The sequence below is a fragment of the Micropterus salmoides genome, unplaced genomic scaffold (assembly GCF_014851395.1).
Source record: "Micropterus salmoides isolate LMB-PRFRI ecotype aquatic unplaced genomic scaffold, ASM1485139v1 Ms_hic_scaffold_21, whole genome shotgun sequence".
Taxonomy (NCBI): domain Eukaryota; kingdom Metazoa; phylum Chordata; class Actinopteri; order Centrarchiformes; family Centrarchidae; genus Micropterus; species Micropterus salmoides.
In genome coordinates, this window is record NW_024041262.1 from 10,061,692 (window position 1) to 10,075,985 (window position 14,294).

Sequence of the window (14,294 nt, forward strand, 5' to 3'; positions counted from 1 at the left end):
GGGGGGGGGGGGGGCTGTTGTAATAACACAGAATAGATTCATAAGAGAGAAGAGTGGAGATGGCTTAAGATAGGCTCTATGGGGGGATTTACCCAGTGGAACAAAACATTAGTTGTGAATGTTAATGAAGCTGATATAGAGACAAAATTAAAACAGCAGCATAAAGATCTGCTAATCTGAAGCTCAAATTGTGTGTGTGTGTGTGTGTGTGTGTGTGTGTGTGTGTGTGAGATACAGCTGATTGGTTTGTTCCAGAAAGAAGCATCAGGTGTCAAGCGACTAACAATAGATTCAGCAAATCACTGCATTGTCTATTGTCTATCGTGTTTGACAGAGAAATGATTGTTATATTTCTCCTCAAGGAAGTATTGAAATTACTGTGTAACAGGGAGTGTAGGCTGCATACAAGGTACACTGACCACTGACATTTTGGGGCCCTTTAACAGTGACTAATTCCCAACAAAGCGAAAGGTCCATCAGATCGCCTCCTCTGGTGTTTGATGTCAGTGATAGCGCGAGTGTGGAAGACAAAGTGATGCTTGTTGCCTGTCCAGATCTCACGCCAGCCACTGTAGCCTGTGGCCTACTAGCCTGAGGTGAAACAAGCAGAGATGAATGTGTATTGATGTCAGTCAGACATGGATCACAGCAGTCATTGGGTCAGTGGTTCCTCACAAGGGCTGTCTTGTGCAATTGTAGCTGAGCTTTTCTTGAGGAATCCACGGGACTGCTTGATGTTCTCGCTCTCTCGCTGTTGGGCTGACACGTCAACACGTTTCCGTTTTTTTTCCTCTAATTTTATGTGCTGTCAAATGACATTAGTGCTTCAGATCTGGTAATGGAAGTGGACTGTTGTGAGATGACAATTTACAACTCCAAATTAATGATCTCACTCCATTGCTGGGAAGAAATGCAAACTATCATGACAAAGCACAATGCGAGAAAACAACAAATCCACAGACAAACGGATGCAACTCTGGAGTTTTCTGGTGTCCCATTTCAGCCTTTGAAAAGGGACATTAATATTTTCTATGGCCAAGCCTTTTTCTACAGAGCTCCCTCTGATCAAAATCTCTGACATAACAGGCTGAGTGAGAAACGCCATCCTCCGATATCCCATGTGACAACAGTATTAAAAGCACCCAGACCTTGTACAGACAAGATCAGGAGGAGGAGGAAGAGGGCAGGGTATCCTAACAGATAGCTGACTACAGCACAGGTCGTAAATACACAAGATTTATGTCCTCTACACTTCACAGTGTCTCTCAGTGAGATAGCAAAGTGGATAGCAAGATAACACTATCCATGTTCCCTATCTGCACTCTCACACTGAAAGGTGAGGTTTGCTACTGTACAAATGCCAAATAGATTCAGGCAAGTGGTGATTCAATTCAAAATGAAAAATGAAAAAACGTTTTCATTTAGTTTGCTGATATTCCATATCATAAGATACCTTTATTTAAAAAGGAATGACAGTTTTATATATCAAAATACCCTAACTTTTTTCTTGTTGCTGTTTTTGCTTGATTTTTCTTAATCTTTAGTGGTGACCTCATGGCTGACTAAACAGGTTTGGTTGCATTCAGCATTTCTTAACTTCTAAAGACTTTTGAAAAGGTCCCTTGCTGGATTATGTCTCACTTTAACTTCTTGTTTAAGATATGATAACATGGATCTTTATTGATCTCCCAGAGGGGAGAATTCAATTTGATACAGCAGCACAAGAGAATGTCGTAAAAAGCAGGTTTGTATCAAATTATAGACAAGACACCACAAAAAGCATGTTTTTTTTGTTTTAGTTTTTTTTTTGTTATCACTTTAGGTTCAGCTGTGGGATGGATGGTTACAATTATCATATGATTTCTGCAGCAGGTGTAACCATGGCAGCATTCGGCAAATTGTACATTAAAAGGCTTTTAAAAGGTACATTTAGTTAAAATGAAATGTGAAAGTCACCCTGAAGCTGCATGGAAATAAAATGCTGACAGTTGTTTATTATTGTAAGAAAAAAAAACTGACGGCGGGTTGGACTGGAGGCATGGACCTCTCTGCTTTACATCCCTCCATTGTTTACTTCATGCATCCCTCTGTATCGCCAGCGTTCCATATGTATTGTCTGAGTAAATTCATTTGTCTGAATTTGCCCTTGGCGTGACCACAGCTGAGTGGGGAACAAGACTAATTTCCATCCCTGAACAGCGCCGCACTCACTGCATCTGATACGGCACATTTGAATGGATATTACAGATAACAATGCCCTCTGTTGGCCCCAATAAGCCTCACGCCTCGCTCTCGCTGCTCCTTCGTCTCCTCGACCCTCCTACTTCTCCTCTTTCAGGCTCTCCTCACCTATATTTACAGTTGCTCAGTTCAGAAGCCAGATGTGTAAACACAGACATGTTTAAACTGAATGATAATCACTTCTGTAAAAGCAACAGTAATCACAGGTGACCTGGTGACAGTTTGAAATCATCAGACTTTCTGAATGGTTCTCACCCAAAGTGGCTCTTATTTTGTTTTCACTGCATGGCTGTTCTTGATACTGTTTGTATTCTTTTGTTATCCCTTTTCATCTATTTCCTTATAATGTTTGAATGAATGATGCGCCTTTTGTTTACACAATTATCAATTGTGGGTGTCAGCACAAAGCAAAGTTGACATTCTGCTTGATTGCATATTACGGACGAGTGAGAGAGATGTGTGTTCTCTTTGTGATCATTACATTGTTCTTACTTACAGAAGGATAGAAGTTGTTGATAAAAATAATTGGAATCTCATTTAGAAGAAATGTAATGTTCATAGAGAATTCATTGTTAGTCAAGATGATGCCCGAGGGCTTAAAAAAACACATGTTGGCAGTGCTTTAGAGATCAGTAGCTCTACACCAGTATTAGTGTATCTACAAAATATACACTGTATTCCTTCATAAATAATAATGAAAAAAAACAAAACATTTAAGTGGGCTGTTTTGTTCTCATTAGTAAAATCACAATCAGTGAGTTGATGACTAAAGCTACCTGCAGCCTATATTTTTATGCCAGTAAGTGGAGCACAACTTCACACAAAAAAGTATATACTATAAATTAAATGTAAAAACAAACAAACAGTGAAAAAAAATGAAATGTCTAGAAATCAGTTGTTTCCTCTTAATATATTTTCTGGCAGGGTGCAAACGTGACATGAAGAAACTCACTATCAACACGGCTAAAAGTCAGTCATACAGCATAGCCAAGCTATCAGCTCTATAGGGCTGTACTTAGGTATCATGTTTACCATGTTTACCATCTTAGTTTGGCATGTTAGCATTTCATGGAAACCAGCCAATAGTTGTTGAGATATTTTACTTAAAACCAAAAATGTCAACCTCATGGTAGCGCTATGGGAAAAGTCATGAGACCGACAAAGTAGTAGGATTCATCCTCTGAGAACCATGAATGTCTAAAAATGTTGTGCCAATCCATCAAATAGACAGAGATATTTCACGGTATAAGTAAAAATGTTGTCCTGTTCATGGCGCTAGAGGAAAAGTTATTAGGATTCATCCTCTGGGAACCATAAAAGTCTGAACAAAACTTCAATTCATGCAACAGTTGTTAGAAAATTGTGGTTTGGCTGACCAAACGACACTGCCATTCCTAGGGCTTGGCACTAGTGTGGCTGAAAACCCAGGCAAATTAAAATTGTGGGTACAGTTCCTAAGGGTATGACTTCCTCATTTCAGTCATATCAGCAACCAGGAAACTGATTTCCTCATCTAAACCCAGAGGAAATGAATGAAGGACCAAAAAGAATGATGTAATCTAAAGTTGCCCACATTATACCAAATATCTAGAAAGTGGAAAAGAAAGGAAAGGATGCTTGTTCCACCTCGAATCAGGACTCTTAAGTGGTGATACAGGCTCCCCAGGGTCATCTCTTAAACATCTTAAAAGCCCAGACTGTCTGTGGCTATAATAAGATGTTATTGAGAAGAGTTCTCCTGACCCTGTCTGCCTCCCCCTGCTATCAGACAGGACTGACTCTCCTTGCTGCTCCACCTTGGGGTTATTTTTAAGTCTGTTTGGGAGGCACACGGTCAGCACTATACTTACCCAGGTATATGTCTGGTTTGGCTTGTGTGTGTTAGTGTGTTAGTTCAAACTCTGAGAAGTGTGTACAACGTCTTGCAGAGAGGGAGAGAAAGCACTGGGTAAATGAGTGTTTGGGGTTTGAACAAGAGTGTGTGTGTATGCCTGTGGGTGGATACCTGGGTCACTAGGTACAGTGATCAGTGTGTTTTGGGGCAGCTGCATCCAACCAGAGGCCTTTGCTGTGTTTGTCCTGCTGGCTGCCCTATAATCCTATAATTAGAGGTTGGGCAAACCACTTTAATGAAGGCTGGCTTGGATGGATGAGTGTTCCTGTTTGGATCATTGCAGCATGTGTTTATTTTAGAGTGTGGCTCTGTCGACCACCAGCAGGCCTCTCCAGCATTGCGCTCACTGCTCAGGTCCACATATAGCAGTGACCCTCAGCACCCTTCTCAATCCACGACAAATAACAGTCATCTGTGGTCAATTTGCTTATCAACTTTTACTCTGATTGCCTGAGATTCTCCCTGACCTGTAGACTCACCTTTGAAATGATGCTGTATCATCAGGAGGCCAAAGCTTTTTAAAGGAGTAATTCAAAATTTACGGAAATATGTTTATTTGCTTTCTTGCTGAGAGTTAAATGAGAAGATTGACTGACGGATCATGTCTGTATGGTAAATATGATGCTACCATCATGATTAGCTTGGTTTAGCATAAAGACTAGACTGCCTCTATCCAAAGAAAGCACAATCCGCCTACCAGTAAGTTACATCTTGTTTGTTTGACCAATCAGTTATTCATCAACCATCAATCATTTTATCTGTGTGAATACATTCTGTGTGCATTTGTCTTTGAAAATTTGCTTGCCTCAAATTTCCCCTTAAGGCATGAATTAAGTAGTCTGAATTTAATCTTTATGCCTTGAGCTAAGCTAATATATTTATTTAAGCTCAGCTAACCATCTTTTTTAAAGCTAAGCTAACCGTCTTGTATTTGTAGCTTTCTCCTCTCTCTTTCCCTTCGCTCCTGAGCCCATTTTATAACAGAAATAAGCGTGTCTCCCAAAATTTCAGTTGCTGTTATACCAAAACACAAAATCCAAGTGTTTTAAGTTAGCACTGAATACAAATTTGACAATTAAGCTTTTATGCTTTTATTTTTTATTCAGCAAAAATACCATACAGTCCCTGATTCCAGCTTCTAAAATGTAAGGATTTGCTGCCTTTCTCAGTTTTATATTGTCGTAAACTGAATACCTTCAGGGGTTTCAACAGCTGGTTGGACAAAACAAGTTATTTGAAGATGTAATGGCCATTTTTCACATTTTTAAACAATATTTTATACATACAGATGAATCAATAATGAAAACAGTCTGTAGTTGCACCCCAATTTTCTCAGTTTAATTTAAAATTTAATTTAAAGTTTAAGGCTATGGCACCTCTTCCTCTGTACCTTTTATTCTCAGCGCTGTTTTTCCACATGCCCACATATTCAATTTCATGCAATATTTTAGAATTAATCACTGTAACCACCATTTCAGTAAAAAACATTCTTATCGTGTGACATGCTCCTTTTGCTAAACAAATTTTTGCTCTCTCTACACTTTTACATGACCCTTCTTACAGATATCATCTCACAAAATCAACATTTATATTAGAACATTTTATGGGTTTAGTCCAGACCGCTTTCACAAGTAGAGGGTGTGCCGCAAGAACAAAACCTCATGTTGGGACCTGAAAAGGATAATAACATCCTGATGGCTTGAAAATACTGAAATCTCACTATTAATCCATTGGTCTGCTCGGCTGAGACATGTTTGGGTTGCTAAATGCAGTGGGAGTGGAGGAATCGCTCGCAGGAAAATCTTAACAGTTATGACAGCTGAGCTAAAATAGAGCTAAATGGGGACAGATCCTGAAGTTGTTAAGTAATAATGAGAGAGAAAAAGAGGTATCTCAAAGAGTTGAGTCAGGGCCAACGCCATTAGGAGAATGATGTATGAACCTATTCCATCCGGGATACTCATAGTTGACAATGCACATGTACACACACACACATACACGCACACACACACCTGTCTCCTGACTGCTGACTTTGCAACTCATGCCTCCCTCTTCTTAGGATGTCTCCACCTCTTCATCTTTTGCTTCATCTCTTTTCAAAACACTCCCAACTGTAGACCTGTCATGAGGATCCTCTCCTCTCCTCTCCTCTGCTCTGCTCTCCTCTCATTATATTCTTATTCCTTCTTTTTCCTCATATTATCACAAACCTGCTTTCCTCTTCCTTTCGCTCATCCCCTGGCGTGTCAACAAAGTCCCACTCCTGTCAGCCAGAACCACACAAAATGTCTGCATAAACACAGAGGTAGTGGGCTGTACTTGGCTACACTGCCTTGGCTTCTCAGTGTGTTGTGTGTGTGTGTGTGTGTGTGTGTGTGTGTGTGTGTGTGTGTGTGTGTGTGTGTGTGTGTACTCACTTGCGGATGACTGTGTAGGAGGATAACCGGTCATGGTGACACAGTAAAAGAGGCACTTGTCTTTGTTTTTCTTGTGGATGTACAAGTCTGGCTTTAGACTCATACACAGCGTGGAACCACAAAGCTTCCACAAAGCCACAAAACTGCAGTTAGAGTTATTTCAATGGATAAAATGTATTTGTAGGATATTGTTTCAGCAAGTTATTGTGCTTCTGGGTCATAAAGCCATACAAAAACACTTAAACAACTTTTATATTGTTGCCCCTTTTATGATAGTTTTGTACATCTGTTCAACCAAATGGCCACTGATCAATGATGAATTGAACAACAATGCACCATTCACTCAAGGGTCTGTTTTACTGCCAACATTTTACTTGCTGGCTTGCAGTTGTATCAAGATAAACTTAGTGTTAGAGTGCCTTGTTGCAGGAAATTCTAGCATGTAAGTAAAGGGAGAATTACCTTCTTTGTTACCGTTATTCAGAAGGCCACTAGACGAGTGGTGTGTACAGTAAGTGGGGAGGGATTTAGGTACTAATCTGACCCCAGTCTTACAATCAGGTGTAGAGCTGCCAGTATACTCCATCACAACTGCTTGTCAGATGGTGAAATAGCTTTGGAAACCCCCTACCCCGCACACCATGCCAACTTTGCAATTGTAGAGGCAGTGTCTGTAACTTTCTTTCCCAAATTTCGTCACGTCTCCCTGCCTTTCAACCAACCTTCAATCAGATGTCTTACACATCAGATTTCTGATGGGGTTGGACAACACATTGTGCAAAATTCTTATTTTCGAGTATACTGCAACCCTTAGAATGTGTATTGCAAGCCTTTGGTTCTGAGTGTGAATAACTGCAGTGTGTAGGTGTGAACATGTATTTGCAAATGTGTAAACACAGTTTTTTGCTAGCCAACCATGGCCATGTTGTCGGTGTCTCTTCTGTAGTCTCTTCCAAATAGGTTCTATATTTACCGGTTGGTTCTGCCTGTCTGTCAGCAAGAGTCTACAACGATGGTAGGAGATCTGTGAGGCTGTACTCACTCGGCACAGCGGTATTTTGGAGTTACATGCTGACATCAGCATGCTAACATGCTCAAAACGACAATGCTGTTTGGCAGGGCATAGCAGGGATGTCTACCATGATAACCATCGCTCAACGTGTTAGTATGCAAACATTCGCTACTTAGCACTAATGAAAAAATAAAGCTACAAACAAATTGACCTGATGAGGGTGGTAGAGGAAAAGTCAGGGGATCAGACAAGTTATTACTGTTTATCCTGAGGGGAACATGAATGTCATAGCAGCATATTCCACAGTTGTCCAGACATTTCACTAAAACTAAAAAAGAAATGTCAACCTCATGGTTGGTGCAAGATAAAAAGGCAGAGGATCACCAAAGTCATTACTAGGCATCCTGTGGGGACCATGGATATTGGTACAAAATGTAATGGCAATCCATCCAATAGCACAATAGTTGAGATATTTCAGTCTGGACCAAAGGGTTGGACCGACCAACTGACATTGCCAATGCCACTGCCACCCCCAGAGCAAATTGGTGAAATAAACAATTGGTTAGTTGATCCAAATCTGGTATTAATTTCAATTTGAATGAAAAAGATGGAGAAGGCTTCAGTGTTGGTGGATGTTTGTTTCATAGTTCCAATTACATTTTGTTTCTATTGCTGTTGCTCTTTTTGTTTTGTAGGGCACTTTGTTATCCTATTTTTTAAAGGCTATATAACTATGCTTAAATGTTAAAATGGCGTGTTTTAAAGGAAGACGCACACAGAGCAGCCACAGAGCTAAAGGGCACTATAAATACAAAAGACACAGGTTGCATTTCTGACATCAACCGAGTGTTAGATGCCCATCTATATTCACGACAATCAAAAGGTCAAAGCGTTGTTCTGACATTCTCTACACCTTTGGAGCTCATATCCCCCTGCCGGGTTGTTGAAATGTTATTGTAACAGAGAGGATAGCTGGACAGAGCCCAGTATGGCACGGGAAGTGTGTATCCTGAATGGAGTTTCCATGGGATTTGGAGAGGCTTGACCTTTCAGTGATAGCCTCAATGTGAGGTACTTTCCCCTCAGGGTAAAAAGAAAAGGCGCGTCCACTGTTTTCCTCCCCTGAATGGGAGCTTTATTGAACGGGGAAGTGAGAGAAAGAAGGGCTGTTTCTCCTCAACTTTCCTTATAGAATGTCGGGCAAAATTGTAAAGATAAAGTCTGACCCTCATCCATTTCTCAACCTGAAGAGCAAACAGATTTTTTTCTATTGCAGAAATAGTCTCACCATGCAAATGCATAAGGGATGGCAAGTGTATTAAAATTTTAAACCATTCAGGGAATGGGACTTACTGTACTCCAAAGTACTTCAATGCCGCGTGATATGAGCCATGAAACATGCATGCCTTTATGTCTGTCCTTTGTGCATTCATAATTGTATTGTTTTTGTGGTTCTATACTACTACAGGATGATCCTTTATGATATCTACTGCAACATAGGCGGTGGAGGATATGATCAGTTGGAGTAAAATACGACAAACCTTGAATTATTATTGCCTCATAAAACACATACATAGATCAGACTCCATCTCTGCTAACACTATCAAATGGACAACGCATGCAAGACCTCTGCCGTCTGTGTTTTTGCCATTCAAAGGACGTCTTATTTCCCTCAAGACTGCAGTGACTAAAGCCCCTTGCCTTTATGTTAGATATTGAACTGTTAATAGATCAATACACTCAGGAACACGCCTTGGCTTTATCCTCTTAACCCACAGGACTCGTCATCTGTCAGGTGAAACGTTAAAGTGTATAAAATGTTAATTTCTCAGCATGACAACAGATATTTTCTCTTTGAAATGGTTTCATATGCTGGAGGGGGTTGGACTGTCTAAACCTATAAAAAACATATAATCCTTCACTTGAATTTAAAACATAAGATGGGGTTTTCACATGACAACAGCAAAATGTAAAAGAGCTTTGAAATGAAACTCTGGTGAATAAGCTGTGCTCATAATGTATGTGTTTTAATAATCCCATTTAGTTCAGCATAAAGGCCGCACAAACCTGCACTGGAATCAGTTTCTGTCTCTTTACCTCCCCTCCCACCTCTCATTCCTACATTCCACTTTTCCATCCCCAGTCCCTCTAAAAACAAAAGCTCTGTGTCTTTGTGCGTAAAAGACAAAAGCTCTGTTGTAATAGGTGGTGGTTTTGCGGTGGCCAGGGCAGGTGGCCGGCTGTGATTGCATTAGACTGATGATGAGCTTGAAACACCAGAGGAGCAGAAAAAGGCAGAGGGTTTGTTTCCTAACACCTGCCTGCGGTTTCCCAGTAAAAAGAAAAAAGAAAAAATGAAAAGAAAAACCTCTGAACTATGTGAGGTACAGAATGGTTTGAGGGAGGGGATAGAGGTGGGATTAAATGTGCAGACTCAGAAAAGAGTCAGATGAAGCTGAGATAGATATGATGATGGGAATGTCAACATGAAGGGAAAAAGCAAAAGATGAAATCAGAATCAGTATTTCCTGATTTTTTATTCTGATCAAATGGCAACACACTGCAATGCTAATTTTCCTCTGAACAGAAAGCAAAAATTAAAGCCTCAATTTTCTGTTTTCCCCAGATTACTGGGCCTCAGTGTATCTCAGTGATTTCCCCCTATCTGATTCCCTGTTGTCTGAGCTCCCACCTGCCTGCCTGGGCTTTTTGCCGGAGCTTTGTTGGGCCGCTTAATACCTGTGGCCGATCTTAAACCGGTAAAAGGCTTTCTCTCAGGCCTCCCACCGCATTTCATTTCCTTCCACCGACGGCTCTTCACTGACAAGACGCAACTTGAACACTAAAAGGCAAAGGATGAATACAGGGTATTAAGAAAGGTGGTTCAGATGGTTTGCTATGAGCCACCAAGGTATTATGGTCTGTGTAGAACAAGGATGGACAAGTTCAGGGTCTTCTTTTGAATCCCAAATGGTCCAGGCTGCAAGACAAAGGTCTAGCCGATGGTCTCCGAACTCTTTCAATGGATTCAGAGCTCCTTGTTCTCCATCAGCCAGATATACACAACTAGCAATCACCCAAAAATAGGTTTGAAATGGTTCTCGGCAGGGCTCATATTTGCTGCTTGTTTGTTGAACATAATAGAGTCAGGGCCCTGTTCGGTTCTGTGCCACAGACTTTCAAAGAGGATTGAATTCAAAGGAGTGCCTACAGCGTCCAGTGCATCTCAGAGCAATGGATGCTGTGCCAAGGTAAATACGGTGGAAAGCCAGCTGATTTGTAACAGCATTCACATAAATGGATACTACTCTACCACTGAAAAGCAGAGTCTGTGTACAATGACAAATTCAAACCAAGCGTAGATGTACTCTGTGGCCAGTGATCACAATCAGGCCCGAAGACACTAATACCTTCTGTCTCTATTTGTCAGTTAGCCCACTTTAAATTAAGGAAAGCAAGGGAAAACAATCTAGGGCCTCCGAATAGATTGTGGTCAAATGAGGGTAAAAAAGTAAATTGGATTACTAGTCTTCAATCATTCAATCCCACTATTGATCGCCAGCCAGAGGAAATATCTGGAGGGCTGCTGCAGTATCCAAAGTGAGACTGATTGGGAAAATGGGACAGACAGGAGCTGATTTAGTTGATGCATCCAATCGCTTTTGAGTTCCACAAACACACAGTAGCCTCTGAACTCTGTTAACCCCTGAAATACACACAGGTATACAAAATAAATTTAAAGTGAGACTAGGCAACTTATGAAAGAAGAAATAGCACATTCATTCTCTAAAAAATCTGAACTTGCAACCTTGGTCAATTCACTACACTCATTACACAGCATTTGCTTAGTATGATCAGTAGCCAATGGTGGCTAATATGGGCTAAATTTAGGTTCATATCTCTCTGACTTTTCTTACTTGTGCTACTCTTATACTATGTTTTAGCATTTTGCATTATTTCATTTTTGCACTTGAGGCCACAATGGCCACTTTTCAGTTATAGAACATCCAGTCATGCAGGAACACATTACTTAGTGACACATTACAGTAAAGTGATTACTGTTTTTAATTTGATTTTGGTAATTACCGCACTGTTATGAATCTCAATAACACTCTGTTACTTAGATAATTTGGGCATCAGCTTGATTGTTGCCTTATACCGGTAGTTTGATGGAGGGTTGTTATGAGCTTGGTTCATGCTCGTTCACTCGTGTGCTACGTAATTGTGTTGATTTCAGGCTGGGAGTTCTTAGCTGGATTGCTAACGTTCACCACTGTAAAGCCTACATTCAGGAATCAGATGGGTTTACTTCAGCACTGAAGGGAGTGTGAAGCCAGAGGCTTCACTGTGATAACAGGGTTCCTAGAGTGTTCTGTGCAGTCCCTGGGGCTAACGTTAAGCTAGCTGGTCAGTCGATACCTCTAAACCGTAGGCTGGCTGCTTGTTAAACCACATCTCATTTTCTATTTCACCTGTTCAATACAGTGTGTGATGGGTGTTCGGGATTTGCTGTTTGTTGTTGTTTAAACGCACCTTTGATGAAGCTGGGCTTGTATTTATGTTGTCCCTAACAGCGATAATTGGGCAGACAGTGGTGTTGCCCCACACCAACACCTCCACATCTACTGGGACGGACATATTACCAGTCAGCTGCCTTGCTTACCCACAGTCCTGCCTCTAGCATGAAATGCAATACTACAGAGATCAATAAAACACTCACATGTTGAAACATATGTCGATTTCTTAGCATCTCAGAGAATCTGTCCCCTGAATAGAGCAGTATGATAAGTTTAAGTATAAGTAAGTAGCATGCACGCCTGCACATGCAGGTGCACACTTGAAAATGACTTATTTTGAATTAATCGCATGGCTTAGACTTTACATTACCACAGCAGTTCCTATCGTTTAAATGAGAGAAGCACACTAAATGTAGGCTTTCCTGCTTAACCACTGCCAACTGTTCTGATCGGACTGATTTGGTAGACCAAGACCAAGAAAAAAGGAGTGAGATTATTAAAGCTGGAATACAACAGAAATGTTTAGTTAGGGTAATATATCACCCAGCACAATACAGGCATGATAACACTGTTCTGCTTTGTTTTGTGGTTACAGAAAAAGACTTTTAGCCTTGAGTAATCTTTGAGTTGCTGGTACAGATCAACAACCCTTATTGACCCCCATCAGGTAATTTTGTTCTATGGAGCAATAAAAGCCTTACTTGTTGGTCCTTTTAGCCTAGAGCTAAATGATGCCAGAAAATATTAGGGCTGCCCCCGACTAAGGATTTATATAGTCGAATCAGAATCATCAAGTCCTGCCTATAGTCGACTTATAGTCGAATCATGTGTATTTTTGTGCACGGCAATTGCGAGTGGGGGAAGCTGCAGAACTACATTCTCTATTCATTCAACTTACACTGTAAATTTCCAGCTAAACTGAGTTTTTTTGAAGACCCTTTTCTCTCTCTCTCTCTGTCTCTCTCCCTCTCTCTCTCTCTCTCTCGCCTGTCATTCACCGGTCTTGTGCAGAGTTTTACGTGCAATACTGCTGCCGACAACTGCATGCACGTCGCGGTTCCTCGCGGCTATTTAAAATATAAATAGATAAAATATTCTTTATGTGGTTCATCAACGGTGATAAATTATCCGACAGTCCCGTGAGTTGCGGACAACTCGGCACAACACAAGTGAAGCTGTGGCTTCGTCTCTTCAGCAAGTGTTCCTCCACTGACACTGCACACATACATGCTACACCTGCAAATGCGCACTGATGACCCAGGGTTAGGGTTACAATTTTGGATTAATTCACACACTTCAAAAACATTTACATATATTTACAGCATTAAACGTTGAAATGTGTATTGTAATAGGCTGTATATTAACTTATTGGGAGAATCAGACGTTGAGCACCCCCATATCGCCAAAATGGCATGATCCTTGTTTCGCTGCAAAGCTTCGACTGTGAGATTGACAATCGAATCAGGCCCCGTCCATCAAAGCATCAAATCTTCAACTATTCGGGGTCAGCCCTAGAAAATACTATACAACATAACAGATTTGTCAGATATCATTAGATTTTGCTATTTTTCTCAAGTGTTTTCTGTTCGTTATTGTGTACGGGGAAGGTGACACTAAACGGTCAAACCAGCGGAGCTGCAGTCAGGGTCCCTGTACATCTGATGCCTTTCTCAGCCTGCTCTTATTGGGTCTAGTGTGACTCACTTTTGTTCGTTTTAGATGAATGACAGCCAGGCAGTACAAGTCAAACACACACACACACACACACACACACACACACACATACAGCAGACCCTGGCTTTGAGAAAAGAGCAATCATAATTCCATTGGCTGACATGTAGGTGAAATCAAATCTATATTTCTCACAGGGCTGCATTGTTGAGATTTGTTAAGTCCAAGCACATTCAGAGTTTTTTAGGTCAGTTTTATTTTTATTTTTCATCTCCCTGCCTTTGTGTCTTTTTTCACCTCACATTGTCTCTGCCTCACATCTTCCTCTCTGTCTGTTTCCTTTCCTCTCCTCCACATCCCGCACTCTCTCCCCCTTTTGCCATTTATGACATGCCCCCTCTCCGTCCTCGCAATTACAAGGGCGTGATCTGTTGCTGAAAGGGTAAGAGACCCTATAACTCATTTGATCTGACTGTCAACATGTTTCCCCAGCTGCTGGAGGGATGCTGTACATGGACGCGGCTCTGTGTATGCCCCTCAAT